Raw genomic sequence first — 10,952 nt, 5'->3', positions numbered from 1 at the left:
ATCCAAGGCTACACAGAGAAACTGTCTGAAAAGGCCAAAAAGAAAGGGGGGTGGGGGAGAAGGAAAGAAAAAAAAAGAGCAAAAGAGAAATATGTTCAATGCCAGGTGTGACATGCCTGTAATCCCAGCACTTGGGAGGCAGAGGCAGGCAGATCTTTGTGAGTTTGAAGCCAGCCTGGTCTACAAAGTGAGTCCAGGATAGCTAAGGCTACACAAAAAAACTCTGTTTTGAAAAAAACAACAAAACAAACAAATAAAAAGAATTGCAGTCAACATGGAGCTCATTTGAATATTCTGAGTAGAATTTTAGTTCTTTGGGTTTTTGTTTTGTTTTGTTTTTTGAGACAAGGTCTCCATGTCAGTGGTTCTCAAACTTCCTAATGCTGTGGTCCTTTAGTAAAGTTTCTCATGTGGTTGAAAAAAAAAAAAGTAATGAGAGAAAGAGGAAAGGACAGGACATGGCTGCTCCTAGGTATGGTTGAGAAGAAAGCTTATTATAGATATGTCAGAACCATAGCCAGAACCAGATACTTCTGGAAGACTCTAGAGATAGAGAAGTCATGACCCTGAACCATATGGGAAATGGGGGAGGGAAAGGGAGAGGGAAGAGAGAGAAATCAGGTGCAGAAGCCAGGAGGCCAAAGGTACAAAAAAGGGGGCCAGTAACTAAAATCTCTGGATTACAGAAAAGCTTCTGGGGCAAGTGAAGCCCAAGCCCTGGGCTGGAGAATTCAGGATAGGGCACAGGGTATACTAGCCATACCCTGTAAGAGGTAGGGACTAAAAAGGGATGCTGGGAGAACCTGTCGGCCGGATCCTCTATGATATATTAAAATAGGCACCTCAGCTGTCTGCCCTGGGTTTGAAACTTAACAGTGGTAACCCCCAAGCATACAGTTATCTTTGTTGCTATTTCATAACTGTAATTTTGCTACTGTTATGAATTGTAATGTAGGTATCTGATATGCGACCCCTGTGAAACGGTTGTTTGACCTCCAAAGGGGTCTTGACCTACAGCTTGAGAATGGCTGTTCTACGTAGTCTTGGCACTCACTGTGTAGATCATGCTGTCCCAGAACCCTTAGATCTGCCTGCCTCTGCTTCCCAAATTCTGGGATTAAAGGGGTGTAACACCACACTTGGCTCAAGAGAAGCAAAATTTGAAGCAATGGATTCTTGCTTTTCTTTGAGGAGACAGTTTTCAGCCCCAAAGTGAAAAACCACCAGGAGTTGTGTAGCTTTGAAGTGTGCGCTCAAGCATGGTCCTCAGTTACCTCTCTAAACATGGTGGCATTATGTTTTTGAGACAGAGCCTCACTTTGTCGCCCAGGATGGACTCATAATCACAGCATGTTTCCTGCCTCAGCCTCCCAAATGCTGGTATTACAAGTATGAGTTTAAAAAAAAAAAAGTATGAGTTACCACAGGGCTTGTTAAACCTTCTAAACTGAAGGTCTATATCTTGTGACGCATTCATTTTCTCAAACATGAGTCAACATTTACTGGCTGAAGGTGTGGGAACCAACGTCAGTGCTGGCCTTCTCAATCAAAGTAGGTCAGCTAATCTCCAGGGAGGACACGCTTTCCTGCCTCCTACAGCCAGCTTCCAGAAAGAACACCCTCATTCTTCAAGGCCTCAAGATTAGCTGCTTAAACCAGCCTCTGAGGTTGACAGTATCAGATATTGTTGGATTGTTTTTTGGCTTTGAGAGAAGGCCTCAGGCTCATTCTCCCACTGAAGATGACCTTGAACTTCTTGTCCTCAGGCACTACCTCCTAAGAGCTAGGATTACAGATGTGTACCACCACACCCAGTTATGAGGGTGCTGGGGACCAAGTCACGACCTGTTGTAGAATAGGAAGCTTTCTGAGGATACACCCCCCTTTTGAAGTCCCCACCACCACAGCATTTTACACAAGCAAATTATTTTCTTTTCCTCCTAAGATTTTTTTTTCTTTTTTCTTTTCTTTTCTTTTTTTTTTTTTGGTTTTTGAGACAGGGTCTGTGTTAGCCTTGGCTGTCCTGGATTTGCTTTGTAGACCAGGCTGGCCTCGAACTCACAGCTATCCACCTGCCTCTGCCTCCTGAGTGCTGAGATTAAAGGTGTATACCCTCACACCTGGCTTCCTCTTAAGATTTTTATCTCAGTAGTTCAGTCTGGCCCACATTGGTCTGCTGAATTCTGGAACTACAGGCATAGGCGTTCATGTTTGGCTTTAGCTTTTCTCTTTGTAGTTGACTTATCCCAGGTGTTGTTTGTTTGTTTGTTTGTTTATGGTGCTTGAAAACTAACTGGTAAAGACAGGGGAAGCACTGTGTTTTAGAAGCTCAGTTCTTAGTGTGGTGGTGTATACCTACAACCTCAGCTTGAGCCATTGGAGGCAGGAAAGGCCTCAGTGCTCTAAGTTAGCCTCTGCTAGGCTGGCTTGGGCTTCACGATACCTGGTCTGAAAAAAGCAACAGCAGCAACAAAAATCCCAGCCCATCCCCAGGGCATGTCATCCCAGGGTTCTGGAGACAGAAGCCAGAGAACAGAGGCAGGTTTGAACATGCTCTACATGCTCTTCTCTGGCATAGTAATTAGGTAAGGCTTTGCTTCCGGAAGCACTAGGGTGGGGACTTGGGGAGAGGGCGGTGCTAGAAGATTATAACTCCCTGCATGCCCAGCCAATGGGAAAAGGGAACAGGAATTTTTTATGACCTAACTACATGATGGTTAAACTACAGTATAGCCCTTTGTATGCTTTCTCTATGCTGCCATGCCTTTCTGCAGAATGGCATATTTAAAAACTGCTTTGCTAGCACTAATCTCTAGAATCTTCTACAGAGGGTTCTAGTTCTTTTTTTTGTTTTTGTTTTTGTTTTTTGTTTTGTTTTGTTTTTTGGTTTTTTTTTTGAGACAGGGTTTCTCTGTGTAGCCTTGGCTGTCCTGGACTCGCTTTGTAGACCAGGCTGGCCTCGAACTCACAGCGATCTGCCTGCCTCTGCCTCCTGAGTGCTGGGATTAAAGGCGTGCGCCACCACGCCCGGCAAGGGTTCTAGTTCTTATATCGCTTCTGCTACCCACACATCTGACAAATATGAGGAGGATTTAGGGTTCTTAGAACTGCCTCAGTTCTGAAAGGCCATTACAACACTCACAGAAAATGCCATCCCTGTGGTCATTTATCTTGCTGAGGACAAAACTCAGGAAGTTACTGGAAGAAGTGCTTAGAGCAGAGGGTTAAATGGAACCAAGAGCTTCCATGCCCTCTGCTCACTGAATCCAGATGAGGTAGCTACCCTCCTGGCCCATTGGCTGTGTTCAACAACCAGGAAGTTCCACTGAGCTCTGGCGTCTAGTTTTTATTGGTACTTCATCACACGGACATGACAAAACCATGGCCCATATGGTTAAATTCAGTCTCCAGCTCCCTTGACCTCGCTAAAGTTAAGGTCACTCCAAGTCCCAACCATCTAATTGGATAATCACATGGTTCCTAGGTCTTTCCGAGGCTATCATGGGGTCCAAGATGAGTCACTCCAGCATCATCAGAAAGATATATCTCCCTGAAAGCCCAAAAGGCTTCTGAAGATCTGTGCTAGGAGGGGAGGGAAAATACACAACATTTTTTGTTTGTTTGTTTTTTGAGATAGAGTTTCTCTGTGTAACAATCCTGGCTGTCCTGGACTCACTTTTGTAGACCAGGCTGGCCTCAAACTCACAGCGATCCACCTGCCTCTGCCTCCTGAGTTCTGGGATTAAAGGTGTGTGCCACCAAGCCTAGCTCAACACTACATATTTTTTATTACACTATGCTATATCTTCATGTCATAATCAAATTTTGTAAGACTGGCACTGTAATCTGGGTGCAGTGGTGCGGGACTTTAATCCCAGCAAAGGCAGGTGGATCTCTGAGCTCAAGGCCAGCCAGGTCTACAAAGCAAGTGAGGACTGTTACACAGAGAAACCATGTCTTGAAAAACAAAAACAAAAAAACAAAATAAAACCAGACTGGCTGAAATAAAATGAGAAGGCATGAGGGAAAAGACAGCACAGTTTTGCTGTTTTGGAATAGAGTCTTATTCTAAAATCTAGGCTGACCTTAAACTCATAGTAATACTCCCCTTTCAGACTCCTTTTTTGGTTTGTTTTGTTTTGTTTTAAATATTTTATTTTATTTTTTAAAAATTTTTTAATTAATTCATTCATTTTACACCTCAATAGTTATCCCATCCCTTGTATCCTCCCATTCCTCCCTCCCTCCCCCTTTCCCCCTACTCCCTCCCGCTTTCCCCCTACTCCCTTCCGCTATGACTGTGACTGAGGGAGGCCTCCTCCCCCTATATGTGCTCATAGGGTGTCAAGTCTCTTCTTGGTAGCCTGCTATCCTTCCTCTGAGTGCCACCAGGCCTCCCCATCAAGGGGACGTGGTCAAATATGGGGCACCAGGGTTTATGTGAAAGTCAGTCCCCACTCTCCACTCAACTGTGGAGAATGTCCTGACCATTGGCTAGATCTGGGTTGGGGTTCGATGTTTACTGCACGTATATTCCTTGGCTGGTGTCATAGTTTGAGCAGGACCCCTGGGACCACATCTGCCCATTATAATGTTCTTCTTGTAGGCTTCTTGGACTCTCTGGATCCTTCCATTTCCCCTTTGTCCTATACTTCTCTCACCTAAAGTCCCAACAGGATGTCCTCTCCTCTGTCCCACTTTCCTGATAAGTGAAGACTTTCATGGGACATGACCCTTGGGCTAGTGTCCAGATACAAGTGAGTATATACCATTTGATTCTTTCTGCTTCTGGGTTAACTCACTCATTATGATCATTTCTAGTTCAATCCATTTGTCCACAAATTTTGAAAATTCCTTGTTTTTAATAGCTGAGTAGTATTCCATAGTGTAAATGTACCACAGTTTCTTTATCCATTCTTCTACTGAGGGACATTTAGGCTGTTTCCATGTTCTGGCTATTATGAATAAGGCTGCTATGAACATGGTTGAGCATATGTCCCTGTTGTATGCTGGAGCATCTTCTGGGTATATTCCAAGGAGTGGACTAGCTGGGTCTTGAGGAAGCCCTATTCCCATTTTTCTGAGATAGCGCCAGACAGAATTCCAAAGTGGCTGCACTAGTCTGCATTCCCACCAGCAATGAAGGACTGTTCCTTTTTCTCCACATTTTTGCCAGCATGTGGTGTCACTTGAATTTTTGATCTTAGCCAATCTGAAATGTGTAAGATGGAACCTAGGAGTCGTTTTGATTTGCCTATTTCTGATTACTAAAGACGTTGAGCATTTCTTTGTGTTTCTCAGCCGTTTCATATTCATCTGTTGAGAATTCTCTGTTTAATTCTGAGCCCCATTTCTCAATTGGGTTATTTGGTTTGGTTTAATTTCTTGAGTTCTTTATAAAGTTTGGATATTAGACCTTTGTCAGATGCAGGATTGGTGAAGATCATTTCCCAGTCTGTAGGCTGTCACTTTGTTCTGTTAACAGTGTCTCTTGCCTTACAGAAGCTTCTCAGGCTCATGAGGTCTCATTTATTAATTGTTAACATTAAGGCCTGGGCTGTTGGTGTTCTGTTCAGGAAGTTGTCTCCTGTGCCAATGTGTTCCAGGCTCTTCTCCATTTTTTCTTCTAACTGATATAGTGTCTCTGTTTTCATGTTGAGGTCTTTAATCCACTTGGACTTGAGTTTTGTGCATGGTGACAAGTATGGGTCTAAATGCATTTTCTACATGTAGAAATCCAGTTAGACCAGTACCATTTGTTGAAGATGCTATCGTTTTTCCATTGAATAGATTTGGCTTCTTTGTCAAAAATCAGGTGACTATATGTGTGTGGATTCATATCTAGGTCTTCAATTAGATTCCATTGATCAACCAGCCTATCGCTGTGCCAGTGCCATGCTATTTTAATTACTATTGCTCTATAGTACAGCTTGAGATCAGGTATGGAGATTCCTCCTGAGAATCTTTTATTGTATAAGATTGTTTTAGCTATTCTGTTTTTTTTTTTTTTGTCTTTCCATATAAAGTTGAGAATTGTCCTTTCAATGTCTTTTAAAAACTGTGTAGGTATTTTGATAGGGATTGCATTGAATTTGTAAATTGCTTTTGGTAATATGGCCATTTTTACTATGTTAATTCTCCTGATCCATGAACAAGGGAGAGCCCTCCATCTTCTCAAGTCATCTTCAATCTCTTTCTTCAGGGACTAAAAGTTTTTTTCAAACAAGTCCTTCACTTGCTTGGTTAGAGTAACTCAGATATTTTATATTGCTTGTGGCTAACGTGAAGGGTGTAGATTTCCTAATTTCTTCCTCTGTATGATTGATTTTTTAGAGTTAATTTTGTATCCAGCCAATTTGCTGAACATGTTTATCAGCTGAAGGAGTTCTCTGGTGGAATTTTGGGGGACACTATCATATCATCTGCAAATAGAGATAATTTGACTTCTTCCTTTCACATTTGAATCCCCTTGACCTCCCTGTGTTGTCTTATTGTTCCAGCCAGAATTTCAAGAACTATATTGAAGAGATATTGAGATAATGGGCAGCCTTGTCTGGTCCCCCATTTTAGAGGAATTTCCTTGAGTATCTCTCCACTTAATTTGATGTTGGCTATTGGCTTGTTGTATATAGCCTTTATTATGTTTAGGTATGTGCCTCTTTCACACTCTTACATTTTAGAATAATGGTTAAAAGCAGGCCTGTCTTGGAAAATAAATTCTTGGATAAGAAAAGGAGAAAGAAAGCAATTCAGATGAGACTTATTTTATTTATTTATTTATTTGAGACAGGGTTTCTCTGTATAGCCTTGACTGTCCTGGACTTGCTTTGTAAACCAGGCTGTCCTTGAACTGACAGTGATCTGCCTGTGCTGGCATTAAAGGCATGCACCACCACCACCTGGCTGAGACTTATTTGAATGTGACAAATTATTTAAAAGAAAATAAGGACTATTTTTGTTTGTTTAAAATGGGAGTTTGTGGAGGATGGGGGAGGGCTACTTTCTTCTACAAGGAAGTATTGTGAACACCAGGCTCATGACTTTGGGAAACTTACTTTGATAGGAAGCTTCAGGAAAGGAGATGATAAATGGGAAAGCAGTGTTCTAGGAAGCCCACGTGGACCGCAGAGGGGGGGAAAGAAAGCAGATGAGCTGGAGAGACGTGACAGCATATTTCTAAAGTGTATTTTTCAATTTTAATGAATTATTGCGGATGGTGTTTTGCCTGCATGTTTGTCTGTGCACAGAATACGTGCTTAATAACCAAGGGGTCCAGAAAAGAGTGCAGGATTCTCTGGAACTGAGGTTACAGACAGTTGTGAGCTGCTATGTGGGTGCTGGGAATTGAACCTGGATTCTCTGGAAGAGCTTTCAGTGCTCTTAAGTGATGAGCCATATCTCCCAAAAGTATATAATTTGCACAACTTTCTTACAAATATAGAATGAACATGTGCTGATGGCAATTGTTTAGTTTACTAGTGAGCTGATGTCAGTTGAATTACAGGAACAAACCCAACCCGGAAGGCACATAGAAATACATTTGCAAAGAGCTTGGTGGCCCACACTTGGAATTGAAAACATTTCTCGGAGGTGGAGACAGTTGGATTAAGAACTCAAGGCCAGTCTGGACTTCATGGTAAAGTTGAAGCTGACCTGTTTCAAAACAACAATAATAATGTACCTCCTGGATTTGAGACAAAATTTAGGAGGTGTTATAATTTGTGGGTTCCCAAGCCAGATGGGCAGTTGACCATGTCTCCTGTCCCCCCCTCCCCCATTTGCCCCCACCTCCCCACCTCTCAGAGAGCATGGCAAGAGTACAGCCTTTTCCTACCCACATCAGGCTTGGGCCTACTCAGCTCCATAGAGCCAAAGGCCAGGTCATAATGAAGTCAGTCCAGCTTGTTTCCCTGCCAGAGGACTAGCTTCTTAGAAATCATGTGACCAGCACTCTGCTAATCTGGCTGACAAGCTTGGAAGCTCCCTGACCCCACTCCCCCCCTCCCCACGCCCCATGCTGCAGTACTTCCTCCCTTTACCTTTTTCCTCCCCTCTCCACCACTTGGGCTGTAAGAGTTATTGCCCCCCCATCCCCTCCCCTTTCAATAAATGATCTGTTCTCTGAAACAGTCTCCTGGGTTATTCACACCTGTTGTACTCACTGCAGCCCCAATCAATAGTAAGCATTAAGTTACACAAGGGCACATACTCTGAGGAGGTTCTTCAACACTGGAAGGGTGCAAAGTGACTGAGAAATAACGTGGGACTCCTAACTCAGTTCCCTGGTTCAGTAGACAGGCTTGCTGCAGAATCCATAGGTCAGGTATTGACAATTAGAAAGAACTGGGTGTGATGGCACACACTGGTGTTTTCAGCTCCTCGAGAGACTGAGAGTGATGTTGGCTGGGACTTGGGGAGGGCAGAAGGGAAGTATTCTGCAGCTGGATATCCTTTGTCAAAGACGCATTAAATTAATTAGGTAGACATGATCTTGGGCTTGCTTTTGAACTTGTCCTCTGGCTGTCGCAGCCTTCTGAGCACTGGGGGATTACAAAAATGTAATTTTTACAAGTAATGTGTTAGAGGCCTTAGGCGAGTGTGCTGGCTAGTTTTATGTCAACTTGTCACAATTGAGAGTCACTTGTGAAAGGGGAACTTCATTGAGGAAAAGCCCCACCTTACATGCCGGTGGAGCATTGTCTTGGTTGGTGATCGGTGTGAGAGAACCCAGCTGACTGTGGGCAGAGCTACCACTGGTCTGGTAGTCCTGAGTGGTACAAGAAACCAGGCGTGCAGAGCAAGCTGTGGAGAACAAGACCGTAAACAGCCACCCTCTATGGCCTCTTCATCAGCTCCCCCAAGCAATTTCCTGCCCTGATGTCCCTCAGTGATGGACTATAATGTGGAGTTGTGAGGTGAAATAAACCCTCCTTTCCCCCAAGTCATTTTTGGTCATGTGCTTTATCGCAGCAGCAAATCTGACAGAGCAGTAGGACAGTTGTTTAATGGCTCTGATTATTAACAGTCACCAATAATGTCAGTACAGAAAATTAAAAAATAAATGGGGGTAGGATGGGCATAGTGATGTATGCCTTTAATCCCAGCACTTAAGAGGCAGAGGCAGAGGCAGAAGGATCTCTGTGAGTTCAAGGCCAGCCTGGTGTATACAGTGAGTTCTGGGTCAGAAGGGCTACACTGTGAAACCTTATTTCAAAAACAAAAACTTATAGGGTAAACTTCATAATAATTGTATTATATGTTGATCAGTTTTTCTAAAGATAGAATATATTTAGGGCAGTAAGAGAATTAGCAAACCTCTTTTTTAAAAAAAAGTATATGTAATCTGTAGTAATGATGGTGACTTTTTTTACTGGTTCAAAATTAACTAAGGGGGCTGGTGATCTAGCTTAGTGGTAAAAGCCCTTAGCACATAGAAAGCACCTGGTTCAATTCCCAGCATCAAAGACACTGTAGTACCACATACCTGTAATGCTAGGATTAGGGTGGTAGAGACAATAAGGTCAAGATGAGACTGAGACTCTCCTGGGCCACATGTTATCCTGTCTCAAAATACTCCTCTGTCTTGTTCTCATAGTTCACAGTATGTGCATCTATTGTTTCTTTCTTTTTTATTCTTTGTTTTCTTTTAGTTTTTGAGACAGAGTCTCAATCCTCAGACCTGACTGTTCTGGAATGTACCATGTACACCAGGCTGGTTCCAAAGCCAAACTCCCTCCAGATTCTGCCTCCTGTGTGTTGGGATTGAAGGTATTTGCTTTTTTGTTTTGTTTTTTGTTTTGTTTTGTTTGGTTTGGTTTTTTTGGGTTTTTTTGTTTGTTGTTTTTTTGTTTTTTTGAGGCAGGGTTTCTCTGTGTAGCCTTGGCTGTCCTGGACTTGCTTTTGTAGGCCAGGCTGGCCTCGAACTCACAGCGATCTGCCTGCCTCTGCCTCCCGAGTGCTGGGATTAAAGGTGTGCACCACCACGCCCGGCTGGTATTTGCACTATGCCTGGCTCACATTTATTTATTTATGGTGTGTATGTGTGTGTATGTTTTCTATGTGTGTGGTCACTTATATAGAGGTCCAGGCACAATTAGTTGTTTCTCTTCTTACATTCTGTTGGTTCCAGAGATTAAAAAATAGCAGCAAGTGCATTAACCTGCTAAGTCATCGCAAAGGCCCTGGTATATGTCTCTTAAAATAGTATTGAAATACTTAAAAAATGTGGAACATATATAATTTAAACTCAAATGTTAGTAAGAGAAAATATCAAATCTTCCTGATTGTCAAGTGATTCTAGAAAACCCCTAAGATCCCAGAAGTCTTAAAGACCCCCCCCCTTTTTTTTTTTTTTTTGAGACAGGGTTTCTCTGTATCTCTGTAGCCTTGGCTGTCCAGGACTCTAGACTAGGCTGGCCTCAAACTCACAGCGATCCACCTACCTCTGCCTCCCGAGTGCTGGGATTAAAGGCGTGTGCCACCACACCCGGCTTCATTTTCCCCTTCTTAATATGTCCTCATCTTTGGGGGAAAAAAAAATCAAAATAAAAACCTAAAACCAAGCAGAGATCTGGCCATTCATTTAAGCTAGGACCATATATGTCTTAAAACAAAAACATAGTTTAATTGATTGCAGCAGGTGTTTTGGTGACAAGACCTTTATAACTGCCAAAGTATAATTTTTCATTTTTTATTTTTTGTCTTTTATATCTTGGTGGTGGTGTTGGGTTTTGTTTGATTTGTTTTCTGAGACAGGGTTTCTCAGTATAGCTCTGCTGTCCTAGAACTCACTCTGTGGACCAGACTGGCCTTGAACTCATAGAGGTCCACATGCCTCTGCCTCCTGAGCGGTGAGACTGGAGGTGAGGGCAATTACTACCCAGCTTCTTCTGTGTCTTTTAAAAGAGCTGAAAGTTGGTTGGGCGTGGTGGCCCCAGCCTGTAATCCTAGCA

Source organism: Acomys minous (genome assembly GCF_964271855.1).
Source record: "Acomys minous genome assembly, chromosome: 17".
NCBI lineage: Eukaryota > Metazoa > Chordata > Mammalia > Rodentia > Muridae > Acomys > Acomys minous.
Note: the sequence above shows the minus strand (reverse complement) of the source record.